General features: G+C 37.2%; 1 protein-coding gene across 3 annotated transcripts in view; it reads right to left on the minus strand.

The window, feature by feature from the left end:
- The window catches only part of NAALADL2 (N-acetylated alpha-linked acidic dipeptidase like 2), a 1,445,704-nt gene that overhangs the window by 803,268 nt on the left and 623,697 nt on the right, over positions 1-18,739 (minus strand). Inside the window, exon 2 of one of the 3 annotated variants that reach the window (XM_027875746.1) lies at positions 13,388-13,517. The exons of the other annotated variants lie outside the window; for them this stretch is intronic. The gene's annotated coding sequence lies outside the window, so the exon portion shown is untranslated. The remainder of the gene's footprint in view (positions 1-13,387; positions 13,518-18,739) is intronic. 3 annotated transcript variants of the gene reach the window in all.

Raw genomic sequence — 18,739 nt, forward strand, 5'->3', positions numbered from 1 at the left:
AGGTAGTTTATGTCAAAGGCAGGCTTGGTTTCCAGGTCTTCTTGACAATCAGATCAGCCCTGTTCCTACTGAATCACACTGCACACTCAGTAGTTATTGTAAATCCTAAAGGACAAATTGTCATATAAGCAACATGCTTTACAATCCCAGCTCCAGCCCATTCCATTTTTTGGAAATAAAATAAAATAAAATAAAATAGCAATAATAATAATAATAATAATGGTAACAAATCCAAATTTTCACATTGTCCCTTGATCTTGATTCACTGAGAAACATTATAGTTTAATGGATACTATGTTGGACATGAAGTCAGGAAGGCCTGAATTCAAACCTCACTTCAGATGCTTACTAGCTGAGGGGTCCTAGGCAAGTCACTTAATCATTGTAAGCCTCAGTTTCCTCTTCTATAAAATTAATAATAATAACAGCACCTACCTCCCAGGGTGGTTGTGAGGATCAAATTATATTCTGTGTGTAAATCATTGTGCAAAACTTAAAATGTTTTATCAATTTCTTTTTAAGCTATTATCACTTCTTAATTTCCTTAAGATGGCATAAAACACATTTTTTTTAAAAAGGCTCTTGACAAAGAAGATAGGAGGTGTTTCCAACCCCATTCACTTACAAGAAAATAGTTGTAATGAAAGGATCAGCAAAAATTGTTTTCACTGAGAAAGGCTTTAAAAAAAACCTACAGTTTACAGGAGAAGAAGTTCTGGGTCAATCATGTAAGTTTCTTAGACTAGTCAAAGTGAGGTAAGCCAATATAGGCCAATTCAAATGGCTGTTTAAGAGAAGAGTCATGAGATCAAATGATGAATTCAGCAGCTTTCTTGCTGGAGAGAAATGACTCACATGTCTTTTCCTGCCCTAAATAATAAAAATGCATTTATAGTTTCTTGATAGTAGTAATCCCTAGCTACTACTTTGGAAAAATAGCAGGACATTTTAAATGCCATTCACAGTGGAAAAACACACAGCCAAACTCCCTGCCCTCAAAATAGGATGGAGAGACATTGATAACAATCATTATTACAAGTTAAGTGGTGTCACAAGGTAAGTTCAAATTTATCTTCCCAGCATCTGGCTAAGAACTAGCTGAGCCGGCAATCTCCTGAAACAAGATTACCATACCATGAACAGAACACCAAGGCCCATGACCTTGAGCTTTGTTTGCTATCAATAATGTTGTCAGGATTGCTGTGTGATAGGGAGGCCATCAGGGACAACATCGTGTCGGAGCACCAAAATGGCGGAGCTGTTCTCTCTTCTGCATAGTTAACAGGAATATCAGCCCTGTCATCAGGAAGGCCAGAATGGGAGGAATCTCAAAGCATGGAAATCACAGATGTACAGGATTTCAGAGATGACAGGGCCCTAGTTCAACCAATTCCTCAACAAGATTTTCCTTACAACACACCCAACAGGTGTTTAGGCAGCTTTTGCTTATTGGACTCCAGCAACAGAGAACCGAATACCTTCAGCAGCATCCTGTCCTACTTAGAGATGGTTCTAATTGTTAAGACATTTCTACTTATATTAAGCCTAAATTACATCTTTGCAACTTCTATATTCTATTCCTAAAAAATGGATGATTAATTTTTCAAAGACATCTCAAAAATCACTCTCTTCACTGTTCTCCCTGTAACTACTGTGTCTGTGCATATGTATGTGTGTATACATATATGTACATATACATATATACACATGCACATACACACATATACATATATAGACACATATACAGAGGGAGAGAGGAAGGGGGAGAGAGTGAGTATGGGGCCTTGTCTTTCTCGGTGTTTATTGCAGGGGAAGAAGATATAAATCTGTACAGAGGAAAGAAAGAATAAGATCTTGATTTCAATGATAAGAAATTTCAGTGTAATAACAGCTGAAACTCTTGGGCAGCAAATATGTGGAGGATTCCAAGATAAAGGAGCAAGCTAAAAAAGATGAGACCAGAGGCTTCTTCGCTTTGGAATAGGATGGAGTATAAAAGGTATCTAAAAGGGTAAAGGATTCAAGGCCAAAGTTATGTCCTGTCCTGTGATTGTGAAGGAGGCTAGCCTATCTTGGGCATCTTGAATTGAGGTATTTAATCATAGCAATAAATGTGCTGCTAAAGTGTGATATCAGTGGTATGCCATGACCTTTCCTTTTGGAAAGGTCCATTCCTCCTGGAAATGGATCAACCCCAGAAGGCTTCAATCTTAATGCTGAACAGTTCTATCAAATTCAGTGGACAAGCTTTTTATTTTTCAGTCTTTGTCTGATCAGTTGCTACATCTTATTCATTGTCTCTCCACAACATCTCTTGTATCTGTCCCTTCCTCTGCACTCACAAACACCAGCCTAGTTTAAGACCTCAGAAAGCTTTCACATATATTGCAATAGCTTCCTAAATGGTAAATGTTTCCAGTCTCCTCTTCTTTCCTAGCTAGCTTCCATTCAACTACAAAAATCATCTTCCTAAAGCATAATACCAACTGTTACTCCTTTGCTCAAAAATCTTCAGTGGTTTTCTATTACCTCTAGGAGAAAATTAAAGGTTGACATTCAAAAGCCTTCATGAGCTGGCTCCACTCAGCTTTTCCATTTGTTTCCTATTCCTTCCTTTGATACACTTTATGTTAAAGCAACAAACTGGCTGACTTGCTCTTTCTTGAAGGACAAATTCCATCTCTGGCCTCCAACCCTTTGCACACCCTCATTAGCTACTAGTATCCAGAATGCTTTGTGCCTCCACCACTCACCAGTGGTGTAATCTCCCACCTGAACACCGTCTGCTTTCCTATAGTTAATATTCTCTCCCCTCTCAAATCATCTTCTATCTACTTATCTGTATACATGTTGTAACCTCTAATAGAATGGAAGCTCCTTGAAGGTAGGAGCTGGTCTTTGCTTTTGTCTTTGGATTGCTATTATCTAACAATGCCAATATTTGGCATTTAATCACTTATTGAATGAAATCATATATTATGACTTCTCCTTTTTGTAGTCAGTTGCCCTCTCACCCTGACTCTAAACCTCCATCTTTTGGGCTGGCTGGTTCAGTTCAGAAGGTGCTCTTTTCATTTTATTTTTTTTTTCATTTGCCAAAGTGTTTTCCCAGTTGATAAAGGGAAGGGGTACAGATGTGAAATATTAAAGGCGTGTGAGGTTAGAAGAGAGGGTATACATTTTTAATATATTCAGCTATCTTTCTCCTTAATTGTGATCTATTTATGGGTCAGTCAATCAGTTTCAAGGTTATGTCATTTTCACTGGGCAGTTGAATCTAGACTTTTATGGTAGTATGATTTGGAGGATCACATTAAATTCACTGATCATCACATTTCCAGAATAAACACCACTGCTGGAGTTTTTTTTGTTGTTGTTGTTTTTGTTTGTTTAAAAAGATTCCATAAATGTCACTGAGACTGTTTCCATGGCTCAATAATAATCATGAGAGTCTAGAAGGTTCTTCATGGTATGTAACTTAAAATCTCCCCATTTCTGTTTACATCGATTTCCTTTTATTTTCTCCTCAGTGGAGATGGAACCCAGCTGATCTGATCGGCTTACTTCTAACAACCCATCCTAGTGTTGAAGATAATTATTGAATTATCCCATTAGTCTTTTCCTCTCCTGAGCTAAGTAATTCCAAGGCATTTCAGCTTTGTTCATGGTAATATTTTCCATCATTTTAATTGACGTTATTGACCTCCTCTGTTCCCTTTTCAAGTAGCTCATCTTTTTTTCAAATTTGGATTCCCAAACTTGGCAGAGTGCACCAATAATGGTTAAGTTTAATGAGTAATTGCTTCATGGCTCCTTTTTGTTTTATTGTTTTATGGATATTATCTCAGAAATATTGACTTAAAAAATTAAGGCTAATATTTATGAACTCACAGTCCAGTTGTGGCCCATTATGACTCTCAGATTTTGTTACTACTAGCCAGTCAACTCATGTCCCATTTTATATTTGTATAGTCCTATTCTCAAATTTCCCAATCCTATTTTTTTCCTAATAAAATTTACCCCATCCATCCATGGACATTTTTTTTTCTTAATTTTATTGTGATAAAAGAACTTCGTAAACTTTAATTTTTTTTTCTAAATATGATTTACACTATGAAAAGGCATTGTGGTATAGTGGGTAGAGAGATGGCCTTGGAGCATGTTCAAGTCTTGCCTCTAACCCATACTGGCTGCTCACCTTACTTGTCCAGTGCCCTCAGCCAATTTTGTCCAGCTATAATTTGCAGAGCAGTTACCAATCTGCATTTGTGGAAGACATTTTCTCTCTATTCCAATGAAATCTCAACTTCTCCATATTATAGTTGCATCATATTTACCATCAAGACTTTATCATTTGAAACACAGATGCAAATATGAGTAGTAACAATGTCACAGCACTTTAAAGTTATAGACTGCTTTTCAAACACTGGCTCATTTCAGCCTCACAAAAACTCTGGGATAGGTAGGTGTTCTAAATATTATTAGCTCTGTTTTACAGTAGAGGAAACTGAGACTCAGGGAATTAAGTGACTTGCCTAGATTCATATAGCTTAAAGGCAGTAACTGAACCCAGTTCACCATGACTACAAGTCCAGAATTCTGTTCACTGTCTTCTGCTGCCTGCCTTATATTTGATTCTTAAAGTCATCTAGGAGACATGAATGGACAACTACAATTGGCATTTCATTTAACGGTTAATAAGTTTTAATCATGACTTCCATTTATATATCTAGCTCAGTGATCACATGCTTTATGTGACCCTTATTACCCCTTATTCTTTCCTTCAGAAAACACCTGGTTGCCATCCTTTGTAAGAGGACTCCCTATCAATTCCTATAAGCTTACCAAGAGTTTGAGGCCATTCACTCAATGATATCCTTGACTCTAAATTGATGAACTATCTCTCACCATAGTGCTTCTCTGATTTTCTAGTTGAAAAAGTGCTCCCAAAATCAATATGTCTGGAATGCTAATACTTTGCACAATATGCTCTTGGAGGATTTAATTAATCTGATACATTTAATTATTGTGTATGTAGTGAGTTCGGTATTGGGCTTAGATGGTGTACTACAAATGATATTGACTAGCTATGACAAGAAGGTTGGATTGCAGACAAGGCCTGATGGCCTAGGGGGTTAGAGGGATGCCGCACAACCCAGCAGTTACTCCTAAGAGTGCATCGCTCTCATCTTCTGCCACGTGCTTAACTTGGACAAGCTCTACTATACCTGAAGCCTTTGAGTTTTCTTCAACAACCAGGAACTGTGAGCCCTGTTTCATATCAGGTTTTGGCAGCATCCTGGATGACCTTGACTTCAGAAGACAAGGGAACCCAGGATTTGGTACTCAGCCACCTAAGGCTTCCACCTCCTGGATCCTACAGACAGGCTAATTAAGCAGCAAGAGTTCCTAGAGGGGAATGTTAATGAGTCTACTTGGCGGCCAACAGCTTGTTCCCCAGATGGTGCAGAGGTTATAAATTGTCAACAGGCTAAGTGGAGGGAAGGAAGTCAGGGAGCTACAGGGAGTTGTCCAGCTTTATTGGGTCCATCTGAGGTGTAAGAAGTTCCACTGAGAGGCTGTTTAATTTGGGGCTGTGAGAAGCCCTATAATTTTCTATTTTACTCTGAGTTACAGGAAAGAAGCTGGTTGGTATCCCCCACCTTAAATCTCTCCTCATTCTAGCCCACCCTCTACTCAGCTGACAACATGATTTTCTTAAAGCACAGGTCCAAGAATGCCATTAATAAACTTCAGGGGATCTCTATCATCTGATTTTTTTTATTCCACTCAGCTTTTAAAGCTCTTTATAACATAATCACTTCCTGCCTTTCTAGTCTTCATACGTTTTACTTTCCTCCACATAGTTTATGATCCAGTGATACTAGGATTTTTGCTGTAACTTACATATGATGCTCCATCTTCCTACTTCATGGCTTTGTACTGGCTATCCCTGATAGCTAGAGGACTCTCCTTAATGTCTGTGTGTTTGTTTGTGCAAGCTCTGGCATGCACACACACGTATATATAAATACACACATGTGTATATTACATATACCATGTGTGTATACATGTGTGTATATATGTATGTGTGTGTAACCTCGTGGTTTGCATGAAGTCTCTCCCATTAGAATGCAAGCTTCTTGAGAAAAGGAATTGTTTTTGCCTTTCTTGGTATCCTTAGAACTTAGCACAGTACTTGACACAGAATAAAGGCTTGATCAATACTTGTTGAATGACTTCTGTGGATGAGAAGCTTGGAATTTTGAATGGACAGCATCATTTGATACATAAATTGAAGCCTGGAGTGGAGACCTCCAGACACTTCTGAAAAGATGATAATGAACACAAAGCTACATGCACCACTCAACCTCTGCCATCTTTGGAATTTATCCCCTTGTTTTCTGTACTTTCTAATGGATGTGGGTTAGAGGAAGAAAGCTGTATAAAATAGGCAGTTATTTTTAAAAGAATAATATCTTGCCCGTAGGAAAAGAAAGGAAGACTGTTTAAAGTCACACCTAGCTTCTCTGATGGCAGTGGACAAAGGCAGCCAATGCTGAACATAAAACCGAGGATGGTGGCACACCGCCTCCTTTTTTTTCCCTCTGTGATCTCTCTTCAAATGTTCAACTAGCCCCCAATTATCTCAGGTCATGAATAAGGTGGTCTGCTCAAAATACCAGCCAAGTTTTCCTTCACAAAACTTCAAAGAGATGGAGCAGTATCTGACAATACCATCACAAAGTGTCCTCAGTTAATTTCACACGTTTGACTACAATTATTTAGTCAAATGATCGTAGACTAGTAGGGCTGGGAGGAACCTTAGAAATCTCCAACTCATTCAGCCTTCCATCCAACCTTAGAAGTGAATGGACATTGATTAAGCACTTAATGTGTTCAATGCACTGGGCTAGGGGAAATGGAAAGCTAGCTAATATACCTCCCCCACCCTTCCTCCTACCATATTAGTGACTTGGTCATCCAAGACCAGGTTAAACACTTCCAGTGACTGGGGCTTAGAGGCAGAAGGTGAGTGAGGAGATCAGAGCTTCGAACCAGACTGCTGCAATTTGGAGGGCACTGACACCATGGGCTAATAAGAACACAGATCCTAAAGTAGACAGTGATTTAATCTGACCCCCTCATTTTAGCAGTGAGGAAACTGAGGCTTCAAAGAGGACAAGTCATTTATCCAAGATCACACACAGAGTAAAAAGCAGAACTGTTTCATAACAAAATATGGCTAAAAATCACCAGAGCTGCTTTTCTTCTTATGTAAAAAGGAAATAGTATGTGGCAACAGGTGCTGAGAATAAAATCTGGGTTATTTAAATGAAAGACTTGACTGTGAGTAATGAATTCCCAAGCTATCCCCACTCCCCTACTCAGTTATTAGAGGATCTATGATCCTCTGGTTCTATGAAATTACTTTGTAAGACATTGAGATGTGATGGATATGCCCAAACATCACCACATAGCAAATTTATTTGTAAATGCATTCTCTCTATTACAATTAACCAAAAAAAAAATAAATAAAGGCTTTGAGACTTCTTTGTTTCGTTACAAAGGTAGCCTAGAAGCATATAGGACCATAAATAAAAGATTAGAAGGGGGCAGCTAGGTGGCGCAGTGGATAGAGCTCTTGGCCTTGGAGTCAGGAGGACCTGAGTTCAAATCTAGTCTCAGACATATAACACTTACTAGCTGTGTGATCCTGGGCAAGTCACTTAACCCAAATTGCCTCACCAAAAAGCAATCAATAAGTAAGTAAAAGGTTAGAAGGTACCTCCCATGTCATTTCATTTTACAGATGAGAAAACTGAGGCTCAGAGAGGTTGAGACTTGTATGAAGTCACAAGATAAATAGCAGAACCTGAATTTGAATGAAAGTTCTCTGATGCCAAAGCTAGCACTTAAATATTACAATCATTTTAGCATAAAAAGAATGGGTTTCATTCTCTCTTTGTAACCAATTCTTCCCCTACTTTCATCCCACCTTTGGGACAGCAAACTTGCTAATTTGACTTTAATGCTGGCAAAACCTTTTCAAGCTGGGCACAAAGATAATTCATGGCTTGGACAAATATATTAACTTCCCCCTGATACTTTTGCCATTTTCAAAGGTAAAAAAAAAAAGTCTACCTCATAATGTATAGCTGAAGAGAAATAATAAATGTAGCATTCAATTACTTTTATTTCCAACTTATCAAAAAGCTCTAGGAATTAAAGTACAAATTCATGCTACCAAAGACCTAGCAAAAGGTTGGAAGACTCTTCTAAAGGTCACGTTATCTTAATGACGTGCCATTCTCTGACAACATGGTAATGATATGGGAGTCATAGACTCCATTTAGTGGGGAAAGCTTGGCAAAATCCATGCCTTATGTGCTCTAAACAAAGACATTGATAATTTTCTTCAAAGGTCACACACAAATGTGTTATTTAAAACTAGGCATTTGCCAGTTGTGAATATATGAACAGTGAATATCAGATGTGCGGGTTGGAATTGTCCATTCCTAAAATGCCAGTCTTTTCCCAATTATTTAATGACAGGACATTTTGTTAGTTGACTTTCTCCTTGGGCCCACACAACTTTGCCAAAACCCTCAAAGAGGTATGTTGCCCTGGGTTCTACAGAGAGCCTATCTGTGTATGGAAATTCCTGAGTTCTCAATTTTAATAAGGAGTTTTGGACAAAATGTTAATAAAACTGGTTTCATTGTATCTCCCTTCCTCCTCCTCCCCCCCCAAAAAAAACTCTTTTGAAAGTATTCTATCTTGTTTACCTAGACAATGTCACTCTTCGGCAAGCAAGAGAAAAAGAGTTTCAATTCACTATCTGACTTGTTTAATACTAATCATTAATCTCTTTGGGTCTCAGTTTCCTCAAATGCAAAATGAGGGGGTTGGACTCTTAAACTTTCCTCAAGGCTCTGTTCAAATTCCACCTTCCACATTACCCCTTTTTTGACACCCTCTCCCATATCCATTTGTGAATATCCATCAATTCATTTGTATATATTTTTAATGTACTTATCTTTGTATGCATTGTTTGGATCATCCACCCACTCCCCAAGTAATCTCCTTAAGGGAACTTTTTTTGAAAAATGTATCCCTAGTGCCTAGCATAGTACTTGCTATATATTAGACAATTCATCATCAGCACTAGAATCCATATAACACTTTATAATTTACAAAGCATTTAAAAATATTATCCCATTTGTTCCTTACAACAAACTCATGAATTAGATACTAGCATTACCCCCATTTTATAGATAAAGAAACTTTGGGAGGTGGAGGTTAAACGACTTGCACAGGGTCACACAGGAAAGAAGTGTTTGATGAAAGATGCAAACTCATGCCTTCTTGACTCTAAGTCCAGAGCTCTATCCACTGTTCCATGTAGCTACTTAGTAAATGCTTGTTGAATGAGTGAAGAAGTCTATGCACAGGTGTTATTATACCCATTTTACAGATGATACAACAGAGGTTCAGAAAATTTTAAGTGACTTGTTTTTTGTCAAATAACTAGCAAAAGTCAGGAGTGGGATTCAAAATCAGGTCTTTCTTTACTCCAAATACAGCATTTGATTTAAGATACCACATGTGTCTCTTGTACAGCATCACTTCCTTTCTACTCCTATATAGGCTTTTGTGTGTACAGTAGGCAAAACATGTTATTTATATATGCATATGCACACATACACAAACACATATATACATATATGTATATATACATGTGTATATAATGTGTATATATCCATATATATGGATTTATGTGTGAATTTTTGAATGTGTGTTTACAAATATAAGCGTACACACATATATACATATACATATAGAAATATATAGCAGAATTCACCAACTATATTTACAAATATTTACAAAGGAAATGACAACTGACCTGAGGTATTCGCTCTTTCTCAACTAGCTCCTTGCAAAGCAACAAGAATCTCAAGGCTATCTTGGAACAGACCAATTCGCCATAGTGAACCCTGGAAGGGTTCTTGAACATTCTTGGACTCTAACCAACTCATGCTCATACCTCGCCACTTTCACATCCTTTTTTTCCCTTTGTCCACCTTAACACATTGTCTACCATTCTCATTCTAAAAGTCTTATTAATTGGAAGATTTACAACTTAATCTATTTTCTCCATGAATCAAAAGGAAGAGTCATTCTGGTGATCAGAATGTAAATGTAATTTACAACGTAAACAGGCTACTATGTCTTACAAACAAGGAACTATAAAACAAGATAAAGAATATCATCAAAGAAAGGTAAGATCAAAAAGAAAGATGGACTGATCAGATAGCAATCAATTGAGAAGCATTTATTAAGTGCCTACTGTATGCCAAGCATCTGCTGAGCACTGGGGATACAAAAAGGAGCCAAAGACAGCACTTGCCCTTAAGGAGCCAGAGTAAGACATCAAGTGGATAACTTGAGTGCTTCATTGGCATCCTTGAAACATTTATTATAAGGGCATTGGGTGAACACTACTGGTGAATTTATGGGAGCTAGGTGGTGCAGTGGACAGAGGACCAGGCCTACAGGCAGGAAGATTTATCTTCCCCAGTTCAAATCTGGCCTCAGGCATTTATTAGCTAAATGACCCTGGACAAGTCACTAAACCCTGTTTGCCTCAGTTTCCTCATCTATAAAATGAGCTGGAGAAGGAAATAAGAAACCACTCCAGTTTCTTTGCCAAGAAAACCCCAAATGAAGTCACATAGACTTAGACATGACTGATAAATGACTGAACATGCATAAGAATGGCATTGGTCGGACAGGCTGAATGATATGCAACATGCATCATTTAGGAAAACATCCACATAGATAATATCACAGATTCATTACAGTTTTATTAACTCTAAGAGTTACAAAACTGCTGGAAATGGAATATACATTTTAAGTCAATGCTAATAGATGAGTTTTTCAAAGCATTTACTCATAGTTAAGATATCAGTGAAAATAAGTGGAAATTTAAATGTAAAATCATGGATTAGAGATGTTAGTAACTTACCTTGTAAATGTTTCCTTTGCCGCTAATGCTAAGAGGATATAAGTAGATTATAGTTCATCGTGATCAAAAGATGTAAAGTAGTAACATTTCAAAACACTACATTAACTATAGCAAGTTTTGCACATTTTGATTTAACCTTAACCCTTTGTCTACATTTTGATATATATGAAGCTTATCTTTCAGAGGGATTAAGGACATTTCCTAAATCGTGGTTTAATAATTTTAACACATTTTAAAAGTGTTTTAAAGTTTGAAAAACACGGTACAAACTGTATCTCATTTAGTTAGACCACCTTTTGTTATTCGCATTTTATAGATTTTTTTTTTAAATGGGAATTAGGGAGATCTGGTGAGTTGGTCAAAGCCAAGGAATTTGTAACTGTGAGAAGTTCTTCCTGTATTAGAACATTGGTTCTGAAGGGGAGGACTTAAGTTCAAATCTCAACTTCCAACCTGTTTGGTCTTAAACTAGGCTTTCTGGGCCTCAGTTTCTACATCTATTAAGTTGTAGGATTAGACTTGAAGACTTCCTAAGTCCCTTCCAGCTCAGAAGCCATGCTCCTATGATTCAAATTCAAGGCTGCACATTGTCTGTACAAAGTATAAGCAAAATCAGAATTCCTGATGACAGGATCCAGACTCATGACCTTAACATTAAGCAGACACCAAAAATGAGAAATCAGGTTGAACGAGCTAGTCAACTCTATAACATGCCCACAAATGATGGAGCTTTTCCATATGGTGTCTCTTTCTCCCCCCATATAGCCCTTTGCCTTTTAGCCTTTGTTCCCCACCTCCTTGCCTCCCTTCCTCCCTCCTCTCTCTCTCTCTCTCTCAATTTAAAAGAATCTTTAAAAATTTCTCAGAATCAGTTTCCATTTGATAGAAGTCAAATAAATTGAAAGTGGACTTCAATTTGTAGGGATGTCAGATCTGTTGTATTATACTGAAAGATAATAATTACAACTATATCTGGTTCAACTTCAAGTTTGTGGCTAGGTGTGTGTACATTCATTTGTGTATAAATCTATGTATGTGTGTGTGTGTGTTAACTGAATCCTATGTGCCAGATTCCCAAACACTCATAATTTATGAGCAATAAGGAAGGAAACGATGTCATGGCCTCCTGAGCAGGATTTATAAGATGGAGCAGTGGATTTAGCTTCTGGGAACTGGAAGAAAAGTCAAGTGACAGTTTAGGGAATGAAACAACTTGAGAAACTGCCCTTTCCTACTCCAACAGATGGGGAATCTCAGTCCTAGAGCTGGAAGATATAGAACTCGCCCCAATTCTTCTATACCCCGTTACGTGCATTGAGAATTCAAGACTCTGACCCTGAACCTCGGATAAATGAGTGGTCTTTTAGAGAATCTACTGAAGGTGTGGAGAGAAGTCATATCTCAGTGTTTTTGATTTATGAAGAAATCTGAAGGCCATTTAAATATATTCATTCTTCCCCTTTTTCCTTATCCCTCTCCCCTTCCTGCCCCTGTCTCTATCCTCCACTCAGATCTCTCCTTCCTCCTTTACCCACCCTCTATGGCCTTCCTTTTTCCACTCCCTCCCTCTTTCCAAAAAGTCTTCATTAGGGTCCTATTATTTGCAAGACACCACATTCCATGAAGCCCAAATGAGATACCATTTCTGGTGAAAGGAGAAGAGTGACTAATGACATTAACAAGAACAACACTAGTTGTTTGCCTTTGCCTTTTCCTTACCATCTAAATCAAGGGTGGGGACCCTGTGGCCTCAAGGCCACATGCGACCTTCTAGGTCCTCAAGTACGGCCCTTTGAATCCAAACTTCACAGAACAAACCCACTTAATAAAAGAATTTGTTCTGTAAAACCTGGAATCAGTTAAAAGGTCATAGCCAAGGACCTAGAATGTGGAGGCCACAGGTTCCCCATCCCTGATAAACAGTGTGCCCTGAACCACACCTGGGAGGAAGGAAATAGACTACAAAGCCAACTCTGTGGACATATTGTAACCTGAGGATGATGAGACCCTGTTACTTTAGTGAAACCAAATATTCCTCTGCACCTGGAAAGTTGATGGGTCTTGAGAAAGGCAGAGGAAGAAAACTCCTCTACCTATAAACACAATTATAGATTTGGAGTCAATAAGAATCTTAGATGTCACCATATATAACACCCTCACTTTACAGAGAAAGAAACTGAACCCTGAAAGGTCAGGTGATTTGTCCAAGGGCTACAGTAAAACTCAGGTTCTCTTAACTAAAAATCTAGCACATTTTTGACAGTACAATGGAAATTTCCAATCCTAGCACAAATAGCAGTAGCCTTTGAGTATTGTTTGCTTTTCCCTGGTAAGTATAATGGACATTCTACTACTTACCCAAGCCACAGAGATGTTAAGAGTACTAATGAGAGTGGATAGTTTTGAAGTGGCTTGAAGAGAAGAGAGGCCAAATGAAGTACAGTGAAATCCAAGGTTTGTTAGAAAGAACGCATTCCAGAGATTAAACCTAGAAAATAAAGCATTGGCATGAAAAGTGACTGCAGACCAAGCCCTGCACACTCTCTTCAGTCATTGCATACAAAATGTCACCAATAATACATTCTAGGCAGCTGTGGCAGAAAATAGGGCTGTCAGGAAGACATGGAATTTTTCAGGGAGAGAGAGAAAAAAAAGAGGAACTAGAGAGGTAATAAAAATATTCGGGGAAAATAAAGGTACATGTCCAACACTAGGCCCACAGTCAACATCTATCTGTGCATGGATGTTCCCTATTCTCCAGTAAGGGAATGTTTAAATGTTGGTTAATGCCTACCTCAAGGCCCTTTTAAAACTGGTGCTTTAGGAAACAGAACAAATGTTTAGCATCACAAAGAATTGATTCAATTCAACAAACATTTATTAAGCATTTTTTATATGGCTTGGTGGAGGAAGGGTAGTACCTGCCCTCAAGAAGCTTATTTCCTACTAAGGAATGTATGGGAGATGAAATAAACACCACGATTCTGTCTACAGTAGCTTGGTAAAGGTTCTAGTCAGAAACTGGGATATAAAGTGATAGTGACTGCAGGAATTATCACAGAGTTAGCAGACTATAAGAAGTGTTGATGGAATGAGTGAATGAACAAATACCTGAATGGTGGTGAGGGTAGACAGTGTATAGATATAACAAGATTTGCTCATTTCAAAATCACAATTGAAATTCTGTGTTTTGTTTTTTTAAGATTCATTAATTTATTTATTTTTAGTTTTCAGCATTCACTTCCACAAGATTTTGAGTTCCAAATTTTCTTCCCATTTCATCCCTCTCAACCCCAAGACAGCATGCATTCTAAATACCCTTTCCCCTAATCTGCCCTTCCTTCTATCTTGCCCCCCACTTCTCTTATCCCCTTCCTCTTCTATTTTCCTGTAGGGCAGCATAGTTTTCTATACCCCATTTCCTGTATATCTTATTTCCCATTGTATGTGAAAACAATTTTTTAACATTTGTTTTTAAAACTTTGGATTCCAAATTTTCTCCCTTCCCACCCACCCTCATTGAGAAGGCAAACAAATCGATATCAGTTATACATGTGTAGTCATACAAAACTTGTGCTAGTAAGTGCTATGTAAGCGTTAGCTACGGTTATTAGTATACTTATAAGCTATGATCTTGAACAAGTGATTAACCTCTCTGAGCCTCAGTACTGACATGTGTAAAATGACGAAATTAAACTACATGACCTCTAAGGTCCTTTCACCCCTAAAACAACAGGAACAAAGTTTGCAAAGCAATTTACTTACATTATCTCATTTAATCCTCACATCAGTCCTGTAATCTTATGATTGCCCTTCAATGAATATCTTAATTCCTTAACAATTTACTTAACTGTACTGAAGAGTTGCTGAAGTTAAAAAAAAAATCACTCTGATGACAATGCTGATAAATTTTCCCAAACTTAGAAAGGCTGGTACTTGGGTGACAAACAGTAGACTATACCAGGCCAACCCCTAAAGTCTTTCCAATTTGATAGAATCTCCTAGATCTCATGCTCTATTAGCATAACCTTCAAGAATACAGGGTTATCACTGCATCATAATGAAATATTAGAGGAAGATTTTAGTTACTAACATTAAAACTAAATAAATTCAAATGACTTTAAAACTATAGAGGAGAGTACAGAAAGCCTCGACTGATCAAATGATATCAAAGGAATTAGATTATGGATATGAACTTTGTGCAACACAGATCCTTTCTCAAGAATACCATCCTTGAGGTAAAGCACCCTGAAATATTGCCATCTGCTTCATCCCTTTTGCAATTTTAAAATTAGAAGCATAATGGCAAGCAGTCAACATGCTTGAGCACAAAGAAAACTGTAGACAGAGCAAGCTGGTATCCAATTATTGTCTTTTACAAAGTATGACATCTATCCATAAAAAATTTAGTACATGAAAAAGACACTATATTTACCACCTAAAAACTCAATAGCAATTTTGGCCATTTTTATTCTACAAAGAAATTTACAAATAATTCATCTTCTCGGCAGACCTATGAATAAATATAAATGCTTTGTGGCTCTTTTTGGGGAAGGGGGTGCAACAACAACTCTCACAAAGTCTCCATAGTCAAGTTAAGAACAGAGTTGTTCCTCACCCACGATCATCTATTTAGGTCAAATGATTAATTTAATAAATAAAAATGATATTCAAGAGCTAGCTGATGGGGAATTGCAAATCATTGCCAATATTCTTGTGCTACAATGAAAGGTCTTACTGAAAGCCACATGGCTGCTCTAGGAGTGAGATGTTTGCTATCAAAGCAAAGCATGGGTTCAACAAATGTGTTTTGTCTTATTGGGTAGTTTCAAAACATAAAGGGAGGGGGAGGCTTTTAATAATGTAGTTCCCTTTTCAAAATATACAAAAAGAAAAAATCTTTTCATAATCTGACCCCCTCTTACATCTCTAGGTTGCATATACCTTATTCCCCATTGTAGATTGTAAAATCTAGCAGCACTGGCTTTTATGCGGTTCCTTGCACAAAACACTCTATCTCTGGGACCCCGGGTAATTTCAATCGCTCTCCTCCATACCTGGAGCTCTCCTCCTCATCTCTGCCTCCAGTTTTCCCTGCTTTCTTTAAGTCCTAGATAAAATTCCACCTTTTGCAAGAAGCTTTACCCAGTCCTCCTTAACCTTTGTGCTCCTCTCTGAGATTCCCTCCAATGTTACTTGCATATAATTGTTTTATTGCTGCCTCCACCATTAGACTGTGAACTCCATAAAAACTAGATCTAATTTTTACCTTTCTTTGTATCCCTAGCATTTAGTACGGTATTGGCACATAGTAGGTGCTTCATAAATTCTTGTTGTTGACTAACTGAGGATCCTCTCTTTAAAAAAAGCCAGGTTGAATCATTTTCTTAAAAGAGGAGCCCTGATTAAGTAGATTAGCAATAGCTGGGATAGGGGGTGGGGAAGAATCTCTTAAAAATTGGATCAAATCCATTCAAAAAGAGAAAGGGGAAGAAATCTAAAGAATACTAGGAACTCCAAAGAAGATAGCTTATGCCAAAAGAAACAAGCTGTTTGAGGGCATTTAATTCTAAGACTGAGTGACAGAAAGTCATTAAAGAAGTAATTAAACCTTCATTCTAAATCATAGCTGAGGACAAGCTGAAACAGATGGCATCAGAAGCTGTGAAAATGGCACGGGTCAGCCCATTGGTGGGAGGAAGAGAAGCTCATCTTTAGAGAAGTGAAGTTCAAACAGTTAAGTTTGGTGACAAGGCACTCCATTTTACTTGGGGTTAGAAAACAACAATCTAACTTGCATCCTCCACATTTCATATACGGAAAATTAAAGGTAATTAATTTGTGTGTTCTCTAAATAAGATTTTTTTTAATTAATGAAAATTGACAAGAACATGTAGGAAAAAGTCCTTGTTGTTCTTAGTTGCTCAGCTTACTGCACCTGTAACCCATGAATCCTACACCATTGATCTCCTAGTGGCAGATTCATAAGGTTATAGGTTGATGTTTTAGAGTTAGTGAAAGGCTGGTCTATAAAGAATTGTTTTCCTGCAACATTGTCCCCTTTTAATCAATCAGTGGATTAATCAAGAAACATTTATTAAGTGCCTACTATGTGCCAGCCACTATGCTAAGCACTAGGGATACAAAAAGAGGCAAAAGATAGTCTCTGTCTTCAAGTAGCTTAGAATCAAATGGGGTTTTTTTTTGATTTTTTTTTTTTGTTTTTACAGGTAAAAAGTCATGCTACCTCATATCTAGGTTATTGAAATGCTGTAATAATAACAAAAATAATAATAGCATTTATATAGTGATTTACAGTTTTCAAAGCACTATGCATGTTATCTCATTTGATACTATATTAATTCCAATTGTTTTGTTGAATATTTTCAAAATATATAGCAGGAAAAAGCCCTTTATATCCTTTTACAATCCAGTCTACTCATAACTATCATACCAATCTTTGTGACCCTTGCTACAAAAACCTTACATAACTGCACACTGCCATATTCAAAACTACACATTCTCTACTCAATAGTTTTTTGTTTTTTTTTTTTTGTTAGCAATGACTTGGATGAAAACATAAAAGGCAAATAGATCTAATCTGCTGGTGACACAAAGCTGGAAGGGGTATCTGAGTTCTAGAATGTTCTCAGCAGGCTGGAACTATGGGACATATCTCATGAGAAGCACATCTAAAGAAAGAGAAACATAAGTGTAAGGGAACTGTAAACCAGGCTATCTGAGTATATTTTGAAGGAATTTGAGATGCCTAGAGAAGAGAACATTTAGGGATGACATGATCAATATCTTTAATGTCACAGTCAGAGTCAATATATATGTATTAAGTGTCTGCTATGGACTAAGAAAAGAAAAGACATAAAACATCCCTGCACTGAAGGAGCTCACAATCTAATGTGGAAAGACCATTCCTAAAAAGTTAACTCAAAATAAGGAAAATTTCTTTAACAATTAGTTTTGCTATAGTAAAATACCTATATTTGAACACAATACTCCCTATGTTAACCTACCTGAGTAGATAAAGAAGGATAATCAATACTTTCTTCCTGGAAGTTAATGCAGTACAAGATCAGATGAATTTTTGTTCATATATACTGTATTATCTTTTGGTTGCTATATTTCATTGTTAACTCCTATTAAGCTTTGGGTCCATTGAAATTCCCAGATTTTTTTTTTAGAAGGGCAGTTATCTAGCCACAATTTCCCTTACTTTTGCTTAAAAGCTGAGTATACGAACACAAGTATAAATTGTGACATTCTCCCTTTAAATCTTATGTTTTAGTCTGCTAAGAACTTTTAAAACATAGAATTACTCAATCAAAAATCATTTATTAAGCTCCTTATGCATATTATACCCATGCTCAAGGGGCTTACATTCTATTATATAAGCCTATATCAAATATTTACCAAATAAAACAATGCAGATGTGTTGGAGAAGATGTGGGAAAACTGGAACACTAATGCACTGTTGGTAGAGTTGTAAACTGATCCGACCATTTTGGAGAGCAATTTGGAACTATGCTCAAAGGGCATACTGTACGTACCCTTTGATCCAGCAATCCTACCTCACCACTACTAGGTATCCCAAAGAGATCATAAAAAAGGGAAAAGGATTCATGTGTAAATATTTATATATATATATATAATATGTATATATATATATATATATATATATATAATAGCAGCTCTTTT

Source organism: Vombatus ursinus, unplaced genomic scaffold (assembly GCF_900497805.2).
Source record: "Vombatus ursinus unplaced genomic scaffold, bare-nosed wombat genome assembly UNPS02014810.1, whole genome shotgun sequence".
Taxonomy (NCBI): Eukaryota; Metazoa; Chordata; class Mammalia; order Diprotodontia; family Vombatidae; genus Vombatus; species Vombatus ursinus.